The 15,680-nt window shown below is 45.9% G+C and overlaps 1 protein-coding gene across 2 annotated transcripts in view; it reads left to right on the top strand.

Annotated features, from left to right (window-relative positions):
• NHS (NHS actin remodeling regulator) overlaps nucleotides 1-15,680 on the top strand; it is a 349,773-nt gene that overhangs the window by 85,841 nt on the left and 248,252 nt on the right. The window lies entirely within an intron of this gene.

Genomic DNA, 15,680 nt, shown 5'->3' with positions numbered 1-15,680 from the left:
TTCTGTTCTTGTTTTTCACCTTTCCGTACTTGTATGTGCAGAAATTTCCATTGGTCTGTTCGCCTTGTCTGTTGTTAAAGCATCAGGTTTTCCGGTGTATGCTGCTAGTTCATTGTGAGTAGCACCCAGCCCGCCTTTGGTGTATAATGGGATTTGAATGTGTAGCCTATGGGAATTAGCTGTGACACCGGCTGTGCGCGAGTGTGCTGTGAAATGACACGTATCCACATGCATGTGCCTTCCTGCAAAGGCATGAGCACACACATGCTTATTGTGGGGCTAATCAAATAAAGTTTTGCCCTCCTGCCCTTGCGGGCGTCATATTTACCTCACTGAGCGCGAGAGAGCTGCAGTGGAGCGGGCGGGCGGGCAAGGACGGGGAGGGGAGTTTGAGATGCCATATGGAAGTGGTTGCAAAACAGATGGGGGAAGTCTGGAAAAATCCAATTTGTTGTCCTCGGGTATTTTAAGGAATGTCTTGACATTAAGGTGTTAGAAAGGATTTCAGTGCCCAAGACGGGTTAGAATTAGATGGTACAAAGCAACTTCCCAGGTAGGATTGGTATATAACTAACCACTGAATAATGATGTTTCATTCGGGGCTGATGGGTCGGTGGAAAGGCTAGTAGGTCTGTCTATTAGGCACGGTTTGGGTGGAAGGAGTTGGCCAGAGTTGGGGTAGTCAAGCACCTCTTAGTGGAAAGAAAGAAGTATGCAAATAATCTTATTGTAATCTCGTCAACAGTGAAAATGGAAGGGAGGAACAGAAAGATGCTTTGCATCGCTGGGGAAGGAGCTGTTGCCAGTAGATCGGTTATACAGCGTCAGACCCCTAATATGGCATTTTTAATGATCGTCTCTGAGGGGGATTTTGATGCAGTCCAGAAACGTAGCCCTTCCCGCCCTGGACCATGCACCCAGCCAACTTGGACGCTGTTGACTGTACCTTTAGAGGTGATGGAAGCTCATTTGATGTGTTTGATCCCATGATGGGAGCAATACCACACCCTCTTCAGGGGTTCCTTTCATGGGCTTCTATTGAAGAAATCACATTTGCGGTCACATGGAAGCCCCGGATGTCCTTGTGAACCAGCTGGTAAGGGGTCATGGCCAGTGGCTCCACTCGGAGTGAAGGCTTTCTCTCTCTTAGCTCCCATGCTCAGCATCTAGTCCCAGGGCTGGAGAGCTTAGAAGGCCTGGGAGGGCTTCAGACCTCTGGATCTTAGCCGTGGTGACATGACGGAAGTGCTCCTGGGTCTGCCTCCATTCCTGATCCAGTGCCCTTGCTGTTCTGCTGTCTGTTTGCTAATTTCTCTTGTCCCCTACATTACCGTAATGCTCCTAAGGAACGGTGATGGTCCTATCGAAGTTGCCTTTCCTTTCCTTTAAATTTCAAAAGAAGACACAGAAATGCACTTTTACTTACTACAGGGGGTGCATCTAGTTTCCCCAACCTCTTGCTCTTTCCTTTCGGTGTCAGATATGCATCTCATCCCTTGGTTTCATTTCCAACTGAACAAATGAACTTGATAAGGTTGCATTGTAATAAGAGCTGGGCATACGGGTTCCTACTATTTCAGGACTTTTTCTTGAGGGTGGGGATCATAGAGGGGTGACATCGGCTTTCATAGTAATTCAAGTTGGATTTGCAGTTTACCATTCTTCAAAATGATAATTTTGCCAATTATAATCAAACATGTTTTAAGAACCTGAATTTTCTCACTTAAAGTTATTCCCCTAGACACACTTTAAAATTTTTAAATTAATTACCATTTCACTAATTAATGACTTAATTGGCTCTTAACCCAATAATTGAATAGATTTTAACAGGAAGAGCCAAAAAGAAAACAAAACCAAAACCAAACAAAATCTACACAAGGATTTTTTCTTAACTAGAAATATTTCTGGAATGATCAGACATTAAAATCTGTACTACATAGGTGAAACTGGGATTTTAAAAATTTTTGAGGAAAAGACATATCATTGTAATTGATAGGAGTCAAGATTTCAATCTCATTAATAGGCTTTTAAAATTTTGGGTCAGTTAAAAGCACATGAAATATACTTGCTCTTCATGGGAAAGAACAAATTTACAGATTTGAACACATTCATATAAATCATCATTTTGATTTTTCTCTCTCAGCATACCCACTCCTACCCTGGGCACTTGGGAATGGGCTGTTTCTGCTTATATTATGAACATATAAAACTGGACTCATTGATCTACTGTAACAGACCAAGGAAACAAAGCCATGTGATTTCTAGATGTGACATGGTATTTGTACACGTACTCTTTTCACCTACCCAATCCACTGCTGGCTCTTCTGATAGTGCTATTTGCCAGTATTAAAAAAGAGGTGGGGCTTCCCTGGTGTCGCACTGGTTAAGAATCCGCCTGCCAGTGCAGGGGACACGGGTTCAATCCCTGGTCTGGGAAGATCCAGCATGCCGCAGAGCAGCTAAACCCGTGCGCCACAACTACTGAGCCTGGGCTCTAGAGCCTGCGAGCCACAACTACTGAGCCCACGTGCCACAACTACTGAAGCCCCTGTGCCTAGAGCCCATGCTTCGCAACAAGAGAAGCCACCGCAACGAAGAGTAGCCCCCGCTCACTGCAACTAGAGAAAGCCCGCGCGCAGCAACGAAGACCCAATGCTGCCAAAAATGAATTAATTAATTAAAAAAAATAAGATACTAAAAAAAAGAGGGAGATAAGGAATAAGCTGTCCATGCCATCAAAATATGAAGTCCCTCACCATCCATCGCAGTTCATATAATTCTTTAAAACCTTTCTCTTGAGGTGTGAGCCTTTGACAGGTTCAGCCATGTCCAGGGTGGCCTGAAAGAAGCAAGTATCTGTCAGGGTTGGGCTTGCTGTCCTTTTCACTCCCAGCACACTGTCTGAAGGACTTCGGAGAGGGTGACATCCTGGTAGTGGCACCAAAAGCCGATGATCACACGAAGGTCTAGTTGCCATCAAAGTTCGACCTCACCAAGAATTCTTTTCCAATACATTTTAAAATTGAAGTAGAACCCAAACATAGAAGAGGGACCACAGTTAACAGTACAGCTTGATGAATTTTCACAAGCTCAACACGGAACAAGCAACAGAATGTTACCAGCACCCAGACGCCCTCGTTGGCTCTATCCACACACCGTCCCCTCGCCCCCCGCCCACAGGAAAATCGTATTCTGACTAATAACACCATGGATTCATTTTGCTTATTTTCATACTTTATATAAATGGAGTCATACAGTATGTGCCTTTTTGTATCTGGCCTCTTCTGCTCCACATATGTTTTGTGAGATTCAAGCCTGTCGTGGGTAGAGCAGGGCTCATTCATCCGCATCGCTGTATGGCATCCCATCGTGTAAGTAGGCTGTGGTGCATTTATTTATCCAGCCTGTTGTCCATGGGCATTTGGGTCTTTTATGGTTTAGGGCTATTCCTAATAGCGCTTCTATGAACATTCTTGTCCGTGACTTTTGGAGAACATGTGTTTCTGTTTCTTTTGGATGGATATATATCCAAGAGGGGAAATTCTGGGTCATTCAAGAGGGATTATTTATCCAGAAACCTTTTGTTCCCCCGCCCCCCATCATCTTCTACAGGTGAAGGTACTTACGGCTGGTGTTTTTCTGATTCTTCCCCCCTGTGCTCTAGAGCTCAGGGGCTTCACTGAGGGGAGGGGGAGCTTGGGTGGGTCCCTCGGAGCAGTGGCCCTTTTATCTGGCTCAGGGACAGTGTTGGAATTCCACACAATATCTTGTTTTAAGAATGAGCTCTATAGGTTTAAAAAAATGAGTTTGGAAACAGGCGATTTTGGTTAAGAGAGGGCAAACAGGCGTCCATGGCAGCGTCGGGAGGGCCGATGCGCCCAGACAGTGTTGGTACTTCATGGCTTTTCCTTCACTCAGTCCTCACCTCAGTTCTGCGAGGCTGCCACGGCTTCCTCCCTAGTTTACAGCTGAGGAAACAGAAGGGTAAAGCGGTTAGGTGACATTCCTACAGACACACATCTAAAAGAGAGCTGAACCCAGGCAGCCTGACTCCACGACTCCTCTCCTTAATTATCCAAACCAGAACAGTCTGCTCCCACGCACTGCCCATTTCACAATCTCTCCCAGACTGTCAAGGGCCTGCGTGATACATTATGGTGACAGTAGTTGACGTTTTTGGTCCAAATTTTCATTTCTCTGGTAAAGCTATTGCCTAAGGAGCCACGGTACAATAGGGACAGGCCCAAATAAAAATGATCCCACTAGCTTTTCTCTTCCCCTAAGTCCATTTCAGAGCAGAATCTCACCCTTTGTATTTGCCCTTCTACATGCTCAGTCCTCTGTGATTGTTGCTCTAAACCTGGGAGATAAGCACGATAAATGTTACTAGCCCTTATTTTGTCCTTCTCCCTGCTCAGATACCCCAACCCCTTCAGTGCGCTCTAGCCACACTGGCCTCCTCAGCATGCCTCAGGACCTTTGCACTTGCTATCCCCGCCAGCAGGAATTCTCTTTCCCGCATATTCTCATGGCTCACTTTCTCATTTCCTTCAGGGCTCTGCTGAAAGTCACTGAATTAAAAGAGACCTTTTCTGACCTCCCTGTGTAAAATTAACTCTTCGTTGCTTTCCACTTCCTGAGCTGCTTTACTTTTCTTTCAAGTATTTCTGCTACCTGGCATGTGATATACTGATTTGCTTTGTTTGTTTTATATCAGTTGACAGACAAGGTAGGCTTCAGATGGGCTGGGGCGTTTTAGATCTTGGGGCATCCCTGACACACCAATAAATATTGACTGAATTAACGAAACTGGCTTTAAAATTCAGAAAATCGCTACCCAAAGAGGGTAGCTGGAACTGATGTTTAATGGGGGAAACTCTTATGTGCCATATCCTTTTACGTTTCCAATATTATTTATTTTTGCGTTCTTTCTTTTTCTCTTGATTATTCTTGCCAGAGGTTTATCTTTTCATTAGGCTTTTCAGAGAACCAGCTTTTGGTTTGGTTGAGCCTTTTGTTCTAGGCCTTTCTTCTTGTTCAGCTCTGTATTCATTTACTTCGGTTTGTATACGTCTGTTTTATCTCCACACATTAAAGGGTGTTTGAGCGCTGAGACCGTAGCCAACCACAACTGCGATGAGGCCTGCTGACTCAGTTAGACCTTGAACCTCCGTGTCTGGGCGTCTGTGCTTTAGGCCTCTTCTCCTGCCCTCCTGGTTTTACACGAGCCACTGGAGTGGAAAAGAGCAACACTTAGATTTTTAAAAAGGAACAGATGATCCAGTTATCATTTAAACCAAGCTAGTTTTAAACAACATCCCAATCGCAATGGATCGGTTTCTGACCTGCGAGTACGATTGCTATTATAGTATCATTTGTTAATTCCCTTCTAGCAAACGTCTTCTATTATTTGCAACGTTCCTTGTATGATTTTACTGTTGTAATTAAAACCACGGGGAGATGAAGGTGACGCTAGAATGAAAAAGTTCAAACCACATTTTGAGGCTCTTTGGCTCTAAGTAAAATCTAACTATGTTAGAGTAACAAGACAGAAAATCGATCTCTAGAATTAGGAAATGAGCAGAGTCAGAATGAAGTGGTAGGAAGGTACATTGCTAAGGGATGCTTCTCCCAGTGCATACAGAAGCCAGTAGCAAATAAAACCTATGTGGACAAGGAGAATCCTGTGCACGGACCTTCAGGGGTGGAGATGTGTGCTTGAGGGGCAGGGAAGCGACTGATGGCAGCCTAGTATCTAGTTAAAGCGCTTAACCTCTGGGGTGAAATCTTGGTCCAGAGAACACTGAATGGTTTCACAGGAAAAATGATGAACCCCGCCTTATAAAGCGGTGGAGAAGTGGTCATAAATTTGTTCGGAGATCCTTACGTCTCATTCTGGCTTTGGTTTGCAATCCGATAGGCTTGATTTTCCCCGGGAGTCTCCCGACACCATGTCCATTTGTGTTAAGATTAAGGCATTTGGTTGCTATGTGAAACGTGATCAGGGAAAGCACCAAGGATTCTCCATCGTGGGGAGATCATCGCTGACTTGAGAGGAAATCGGGGGCAAGAACTAAAGAGAAACTGAAGGGGGGAGAGGGAGGTGAAGAGCAAGGGTGGGAGACGCAGCAACAGACGGACACATTTGGGCTGTTCAGGATAATGAAAAAGTGGATCTGTACTGCCCTCCTAAAGCTGAAAATTTCACCCAATCCAACTTTTCAGACTCCCGCCATCGAGGTGCACAGCGAGAGGTGAGTTGATTCCTAGTGTTCCTTCCAGCTGGAACCTCCTTTGATTCCAAATACAAGAAGCACATTGTCTGCGAGGCAGGATAGCTTTCAGCATACCTTGAGAGGTCAAAGGGCAGCGGTTGTCACCTAGTGCCGTCCAACTGTGAATACAGGAAATGTTCCCTGCAGGTTCTGTGTACAGAGGTATTCGGGTCCAGTGTCTAGACAGTCATAGATCCAGGATAAGGGACTTTGTCCAGTCCAGTGGGAGTCACTCTGGATTCTTTGGACTCCAGGTATGCTGATCGAGTGCGATGGCGTAGCCACTACGTGCAGAGCTATTTTCACTGGTCAGTCCCTCAGTGTGTGATACTAAGGCGATGTTTCCTTTTAGCAAATGGAATTTAAGTTCCAGATAGCAGCTGTAGCAGGAGGAAAAGGTTATGTTCTGCTTCTTCAAAGGCGTCAAAGGAACAGAGTGTATTAAGTACAAGTCTGAGGGTAAAGAAGATTCAGATTTTCCAGTGATACGCAGAGAGTGAAAACTTTCAATGTAAACACACGATTTATTTACCACACCGTATCAAGAATATCAAGCCAGGCCATGAGGCGTGAGCGAGCCGGTAAAATCCTGACAAATACCGGAAGGAAAATGAGAACCCAACTTACTAAGTGGTGGGAAAGAATCAGTGGTGAGAGATGGAATTCTTTTTATAGAGCCCATGTAGAAATAAGTGTAGTGTTCTCAACAGTAGCCCATTTATACTGGAAGATTTCTCTTTGACGTGTACAAGCAAGCCAGATCACGGAGAGGGATGACGCTTCTTCCCATCAGAAGAGTAACCTGATTGTTTATTTCTCAGCTAAATAACTAGTTTATTATCGACCCAGAATATTCAGTTGTCAAGGACTCTAAGGCTGTGCTGTCCAATATGGCAGCCACTAGCCACTGGTGGCTATTGTATACTTGAAATGGGGCTTGTGTCATTAAAGAGCTGAACTTTAAATGTTATTTCATTGTCATTAATTTCAATTAAAAGACTGACATTGGATTCGGTTATTGGACAGGTTTCAGTATCTTTGGAGCAGTTTTGATATTGTGAAACTACTTTGCCAACTGTCCATTTCATGAAATCAAAACACAGCTCAGGTATTTCTGATGCAAATTTGTCACCCAAATTGAGATGTGCTTTAGGTGTAAAAAACACACGGGATTTCAAAGACTTAATATGGGAAAGAGAACGGAAAGTATCTCATTAGTAATTTTTTACACTGATCACATGTTGAAATGATAGTATTTTAGACATTTTGAGCTAAATAAAATCCATTATTAGACTTAATTTCACCTGATGCTTTTACGTTTTTTTTCTTTTTACTTTTTAAAATATGACTACTGGAAAAAGTAATGTTACACGTGTGGCCTGTATTCTTGCATTACAGCTCAGTTGCATAGTGCTGTAGGCACTGCGTTTGATGGTGAAGGCTAGCTTTGCCACTGAAGTTTGAAATGAATTGGAATCTCAGGAAAACGGTGGACCCTCTAGCGTCACGTGGAACTGAAAGTCTGCCCTGCACTTTCCTTCTGTTTCTGAACCCAACCATTAGGTGAGTTATCTGATGCAAATCTCTGTGTGAGGAGAGAGCTAGGTTTTACTGGATTCTGGTGTTATGTTTAAGCCTTAAGCTCAGTGAAGAATCTAGTTGGTAAATGGTTTCAGGACACTGGGCTTCTTCCTAGCAGTCCTCTTAGGCTGGGTTCCCTGGACGGACTCTGAGAGGACTCGGAGGTCTGCGTACAGGAAGCTTACTGAGGGTGTCTGTGGGATCAACGCAGGACGGAGGGAAGTAAGGGAATGAACGGCTATGCAGTGCAATGGAGATGTCCATTCTGGAGGCGAGTTGGCCCAAATCGAGGCAGGGAGGTTGGCCCTTCGTGTCCTCCCGTTGACCAGTCTTTGGATGCAGGTTGCCCCTGGGGAGGGGACTGAATGAACCTTGAGGCAGGCAGCTCCGTTCCACAGAAGGCAGTTCCCAGAGCAGGAAACAGCTGTGAGCCCTCAGCAGCCCACACGCCCGGCAGCTGGGGGAGGAGCCGCTCCATCTAGAACGTGGTGTCTCGGTGGCACATCGCAGCATCCACCGCAATGTTTCAGTCTTGCTCTACGCATCAGCCCCCAGCCAGACTCTGCCACGCCACACCTTTCAAGCGCCGCCATGCTAGACCCAGCCCAGCAGGCAGTCAGAAACGTGGGGCGGGACGGGCGAGGAGGAAACTGGTCCCAGAGCAGACGCCCTGCCCCGATCCATTTAGAAGGAAATCAGGACCCTCAGTGTAGACTAGTAGTCCACTGGCTTCCAGCCACACAGAGGACGAGTGTCACTCAGATGACAAGCCGAGAAAGAGAGCAGGTCCCGGTCCCCAGGGGTTCCAGAGAGTGACCCGCCGTTGCTGCAGTGGAACTAAGAGCTTAGGAGCCACTTGGCTCCTGAGACGTTGACTCTGATTTTTCTCTGTGTGTCTGTCTGTCCATCCATCCATCTGATTGTTCCGTTTCCTCTTTTCTATTTTGTCCTCCGGGCCAAGTTGACATCATGGTACTACTTCTTCCCAAGCATCTGCCCTGCCTGTTTGTAAGTGCCCAGTAGCCTGTGATCATTGGACAGGAGCATTTTCCCATCGGCCTCTTCCGTTTCTCCGGCTCATTTTCCATAAGTTAACAGCTGGGCGTGTCACACGTGTCTGTGCTCACACAGGGATGCGCACATTCTCACTTGTACACACCTCTAAAAGCGTGCCAGTGCAAACTGGGTTAAAGCTGCCCTCAGCTACCTCATTTCCCCTCCTGCCCCCCTCGTCCCTTTCCTATCTCCAGCCGCCTCGCTCTTTGCCTCTCATTTCACGCTGCCTCTGAGAGAGAAATCTCATTATTTCTGATTCAGGGCGTCCTGTGCCCTCCCCTGCTACATGTCATGCCCGTTGCCAGCTTATTACAGCATCACAAGGGAATTCGGAGCTCTGATTTAGCCGCCAGAGGGAATGACCGGAGGGGGCACTGACAGGGAAGAACCTCAGTTTTCACAGCTTCGGGTTGCTTGGATTAGTTGGGTTAGGTCACATGATGAATGTAGTGCGTTTGATCAGTAGTCTAAAGAAGAAGCAGGGCAGCCTTTATTTAATTTTAGAGATGGGCTGTGGACACGGCACTGGGGCTCTGGGACAGCTGTTGAGGAAAGCTACGATGGGCTTTTTAATCCTTCTCTCCCTTTTCCTCCTGGAAAGTCGTATATGGTGTGGATGGTCATATAGTTCATAACTTAGCTTCATGTCTCCCTCTGCCCCACTCATCAGGCGGGAATTAGACATCTTCTGTTGGGCTCAGTACGTGGGTCTGGCACGTAGTGGGGGCTCAGAAAATGTTCGCTCAGTGTGTCATCAGCCAGGTCTCTCAGCTGTCTTGGGGTTGGTTCTCCCGGAAATAACCTCGAGACAGTGAGGGAGGTATAGGTAGTTTACTTGGGGGATTCAGGCACACTAATAGGTCATGAGGATATGATACTGGGAAGCGGGGAAGCCAGTAAAGGGGCATTATCAAGCTTAGTCCTGCAGGAGAACCCAAGGGGCGAGGGAGCCGGAGTATTTATACTCCAGCCTCCTGAGTCCTTGGTTGGGGGCTGCTTCTGGGGGTGTTAGTTCCCCAGCATTTCTGGGCCACGTCATGCATGGGCACCGTACTGGTTCAGGAAAATTGGCCCTCAGGCTCGGAGATGCAGGCGCCAGCAGCTGGAAATCTACTAACACTTACCTGAAAGGCCTGATAGGCATGGAGCGCTGACGGGGTCATTCATTCACTCAACAGATATTTGTTGAGCCGCTTCTGTGTTCCTGGCACCGTCCTAAGTGTTGAGGATAGAGCAGTAAACAAAACACACGCAAACCTCTGCCGACAGAGAGCTTACAGTCTAGGCAGGAGACTAGACTATGAGGAGACCACCGTAAGCAAAATACGTACATTATATAGCTTGTCAGGTGGTGAGGATGCCATGAAAGGAATAAAGATAGAGGATGAGTGTTGCTGAGGGCGCCGTATTAAACCAGGCGGTCGGGGGAAGCCTCACTGAGATGTGAGTAAGAACCTGGCAGGAATGAATCATGTGGATATCGGGGAGCAAACGGTTCCAAGCAGAGGCACACACTCCTGCCTCAGGACCTCTGCACTTAGTATGTCCTCTGCCATTTACTCGGAATGAGGTGGGGAGCCACTGAAGGGCTTCTAGTAAAGAAGGGACGTATTCTGGCTTACGTTACTGTGTGGAGGACATACCAAGGCAGGGCAGGGGTGCATGGAAGCAGGGAGGCTCATCAGGAAGCACATCTTCTAGAACCTTCCATATTACTGCATAATAAATGAATAAAAGTTAAGAGTCAGAACAGACCTCTTGAGGCTTACATGTGGTATGACACAGTTTCTGCTGCATTGTGTTGGCTAAAACAAGTCAAAAAATAAGCCTAGATTCAAAGGAAGGAGAAATGGTCTCACCTCTTGATGGGAGGAGCTGCACAGTCGTTTTGTGTAGGGGTGTGGAGAAAGGAAAGGGAACTTATCGTGACTCTCTTGGCAAACAATCTACCGTGGCAGACAGTGTCATGTTGAACCTCCAATATCCCTGTTCTTAGAATATCCTTGGGCCACCCCACCTTCTATGATGGAGTGCAGTGGAAGGTCCAGGAACATGTGCCTTGTCCATTGTAGACCACGGTGACCATCTCTGCCCGTGGGTATGCGTATGGGGGCGGGGGACAGATTGGAAAAGCACTTCACGTGATTGCTTTGCTCCTTTCAGCCCTATGACATGGCCCTTTGTTAGCTCCCCTCTTCCCTTCTCATTGCTGCCTCTTCAGGCCTCCATGTGCTCCTTTCTTGAGAACAAACGCCCATCCCTTGTGTCACAAAGAGCACTTTGCCGGATCTTCAGTAACTTTGCTCTTGACCACTTTGCACTGAATCTCCCCATTCACTTCCAGTAGCTTCCAAGGGATTTTTCCCAGCCAAAATCAGGCCCCCCAACCCTAACCCCCCACGTGATTTCTGTGCCAGTTATTGATACTCCTTTTCTACCTGCTTCACTCATGGATGGGCTTCATTTGAGAACTGAAGCTGTTCGGGGTTGTTCTCTGTGTTGTGTGCAGACTAGTATTCTGAACGTCGTGTTGACCAGAGGTCTGGTACTGGCTTCTTGTATTCGAGTAATTGATGGGTAAGTTTCTTGAAGTCAAGGTCTGTACCTGTTTCTCTGGTTTTCTTCCCAACACCTAGTAGCTGGTAGAATTTCAATTAATGTGACCGTGGAATTGAAGTCAGTTTCTCCAATAGTCTATCTGATACCTCAGACCTTCCCCTCTTCTTGTCAAGATAGGAGGGAAGGATCTTGAAGCATCTCTGTAGATGAACCAGATTTTTGTAATCTGGACCAGCGCTGTCCAATAGAACTTTGCGTGGTGATGGAAATGTTCCATACCTGCGCTAATATGGTCGCCACCAGCCACTTATGGCGCTCAGCATTTGACATGTGGTTAGCACAACCGAGGAACGGAATTTTTAACTCGCCTTAATTTTATTTAAAATTTTAATTAATTTAAATTTGAACTTAAATACCAGAGTAGACTGTGCAGTTCTAGATAGTACTTCTCAAACTTTTCTACTGAAGCGTTCCTGGTGGTAGAGAAAAGAGAATTAATACCTCGATGGTCTGGGGGGTACAAGTTTTCAAGTACAAAATTACTTGGAAGTCTTAGCTTGAAAATGCACGACGATTTTGCATTTATAATATGTGTGTGATTTTGAGTATGTATACTCTACTGTGGAGCAAAATGGTCTAGGGAGGATGTACGCCCGACCTCCTTAGCACACGCTGCCGTGTACTCTTGTGAGCTCGTGAGTGCCGGTTGAGATAGGTGAATGCACTGGCTTAAAGTTGAAACATCACATTCTTCCTATTTTGAGCGCAGCCTGAGAATGAAAACGTCTCATCCGACACCCCTTCCGTGTTAGGAATGACCTCCCAGCTGGGGTGAGATAGAACCTTCATGCTGCAATGCAAACCTATCGGTTAAAAAAGAATTCTCCCCCAGAAAGCCCTTCAAGTGCATTTAATGAATAAGGTGGGGTCCGTAACTTTGTGTGACATTTACTTTAAAAGCCGTGGGAGTGATTTAGTGGTCAGTGGGCACTGACATTTGAGGAAGAAAAGAAAAAGTTGGCTTCTCCTGACGTGACTTTTTTTCTTCTCCTCTTGACTTATGGCCTTGCATCCATGGAAACTTTGTTTCCTGAGAGACATATTGTGTTCTTTGGAATTAATCTATTTTTTTTCTTTTGATACGCAGCCACAAATTAATTTCTCCTTTGTGTGTCTGATGGCGCAATTATTTGTAGTGAGTAGAGTTTGTTTTCTATGGTATTTGAGCTTGGTCTTGTTGTGAGGGGTGTGCATGTGTGTACGTGTGCGTGTGTGTGTCTGTGTGTGTCTGCACATGCTTTTCCTCAATATAGAATTTGCTCCATCTTGTTTAGAAGAAAAACACATGGAAAAAAGAGGATTGAAGAAAGCAGATTTAAAAATATTACACAGAGGCATATATAACTACACCTATAACCGTGGCTCTGTACCAGTGTATGACTACCTCCCAGATCAAGATAGAGAACATTGTCAGCACCCCCACGAGCGTCTCTTTTGTCCCCTGCCAGTCCCTATATCCCACCCAGAAGTAACTATGCTGACATCTGTTACCAGAGATTAGTTGTGCCTGTTCTTGAACGTCACATAAATGGAATCACACAAAATGTATTTTACAGCATTTTGTCCGTAAGACTCATGCATGTTGCTGTGTGACTCAGTCCTTTATTTTTGAATTGCTCTTCAGTATTCCGCTATGTGAATATACCACAGTTGATTTATCCATTTCCCCATTGATGGATGACGTTTGGGTTGGTTCTAGGTTTGGACTATTATGAACAAAGCTGCTGTGAATATTCTTGCACCTGTCGTTTGTTTGTTTGTTTGTTTGTTTTTGGCGGTACGCGGGCCTCTCACAGCTGTGGCCTCTCCCGTTGCGGAGCACAGGCTCCGGACGCTCAGGCTCAGCGGCCGTGGCTCACGGGCCCAGCAGCTCAGCGGCATGCGGGATCTTCCCAGACCGGGGCACGAACCTGTGTCCCCTGCATTGGCGGGCGGACTCTCAACCACTGCGCTACCAGGGAAGCGCGCACCTGTCTTCTGATAGGCTTCTGCCCTCCTTTCTTTTGGCATATACCTAGAAGTGCAGTTACTGGGTTGTCAGATTAAAAGGAAGGTTTGGTTACTCTAACAAAGACCCCATCTAACAGTGGTTTAGACAAGGTAGAAGTTTTCTTCTTCCTCATATGGTAGTCAGAGACGCAGGGTCTGTCCATCGGGGTGCTCTGTCATTTCCAGCGAGATGCCCCTGTTCTGGTGGCCCAAGATGGCTGACCACCATGCCCACATTCCAGGCTAAAGGATGGGAGTACAAGGGGGGAAGTCGGCAGCGCACCTTCCCTGCAAAGACAGACCTCCTGAGATTGGGACACGTCACTTCCACTGAGACGGCACGCGCCAGAACTTGCTTTACCGCCACTCTCCCCCGAAACGCCAGAGGTCATCTTTATTTTGAGAAGCTTAGTGCTGGGGGATAGATACTGAGATATTGTGAAAAGTCTCTGCCACGGCTTACTTCTTGGGGTTGGCATCCACCCCAATAGGGGGAATAAGAGTGCAGGTGTCAGTGTTCAGCTCTTTCACACCCTGGACCAGGAGAACCTCCGAGAACTTTGCTGACTCCTTGGAGCAGTTTAACCAGCCATCCCACCTAAACTCTTTTACTAACCATGGACTGTGTTCACTCATCACTTGTATAGAGATGTCTCCCCAATAATGTTTTGGTTTTGTTTTTAATATTCTGAAAACAGAGTGTTACTACTCTTATTATTTTCAACGTTATTATTCTTTTCCTAGTAGGAGCCTGCATCTTGGCTCAGTCACTTATAAGTTGCTTGTTCTCTCTGAGCCTCTGTTTCACCATCCATAAAATGGGAGTAAAAATGTCTACCTTGAAGAACCGTTTTAAGTAATATATTTTACAGAGGTAATCTATTTTACACCCGGTATAACTGGAGCTCCACATGGTCCAGTCTTGGTATAGTGTCATGATAAAGACTATCTAGCAACTAGAAGATTAAATATAATTCTTGCTTCTCAAAATGTTTCTCAAAATGTTAAAGAAGATCCAAGTTATAACTCAGAGAAATAGTTCTCAAAACATACACATCCCCCCAAAACCTTCCTCTTTTCAGCTCTCAGACACACCTAAGCATCTTGAAAGGTTCTTTCTCTCCTTGCCCTCAGTTCCTCTCAGTTCTCGCAAACTGTCCCAGACTGTCTCCCCACCTATGTGAGTGCTTATCTTTCATCCCTCTTCCCATTTCTTTCCACCTCTATTCTTTTTCTCTCGCTCAAGTAAATCTGAGGGAAAGAGGTGGTGATTTTTCTTACATCATTAGTGTTTTCTCCTGTAACACAGGTCAAATATCTGTCACTTAGTCCACAATCGGTGGTTGCTATTTTCGTAACCATCCAGATGATGAAGACTGTTAGCTCTCTTTGCTTATCTAGGACCCTCCTAAGAGTTTGAGTGGAGGTGAATGCCACTGAGGTTGACTCTGAGAGCAGGGGTATGCGATGGGTGGGCTGTGGTTAGTCATAACGACAGCTGTCATGCAGTTTACCAAGTGTTTGCATTTCGTTTGTTCATTCATCTCACTGATATTGATTCGTTTATCTATTGGTATCCTGGAACAGTTTTGAAAGAGTCGACAGAAAATACATCTAGCATAGGGTGAAGTCAATAAATAATAAGTATGATCAAAGGGAAATAACACCGAGGCCCAACAATGCATCCCCCAAGCTGATGCTCATCTCAGAGGCATTGGGGAAGCTGGAGGTATGAGCCTCACAGTTATTTTGAGGAATAAACCATGGGAATACTTTCCCGGTATAAAGTGCTTGACAGCTAGGTAGCGGAATGAGCTTTGTGCCGTCTGTGTGCAGTTTTCATGACTGTGGTGGATGCCCGGTCTTTTTTTGCCTGAGCCCAGCATTTGCTGCTCCAGCAGTTGGCTTTGACCAGAAGAGGTACAATGCTATCAGCTCCCAAGATCTTGCTGTTCAGCTGGGTCGCAAATACCCTTAATCACTTGTTATTCATCACGGACCTGTAGTGAATTTTTGGTATTCTGAGAACTATTAAAGGATGAGCTTTTTCATAACACGTTTGGGTGCTGGGTCCCGGGCTGTGGTGTCCTGGAGCCAGCTTGTACCGGTTCACAGAAGCCAACCGTGCACATGTCTTACCAACTTGGCGTTCGGTGACAT

Source organism: Tursiops truncatus, chromosome X (assembly GCF_011762595.2).
Source record: "Tursiops truncatus isolate mTurTru1 chromosome X, mTurTru1.mat.Y, whole genome shotgun sequence".
Classification (NCBI taxonomy): domain Eukaryota; kingdom Metazoa; phylum Chordata; class Mammalia; order Artiodactyla; family Delphinidae; genus Tursiops; species Tursiops truncatus.
Note: the sequence above shows the minus strand (reverse complement) of the source record. Positions and strands in the feature narration are given on the sequence as shown.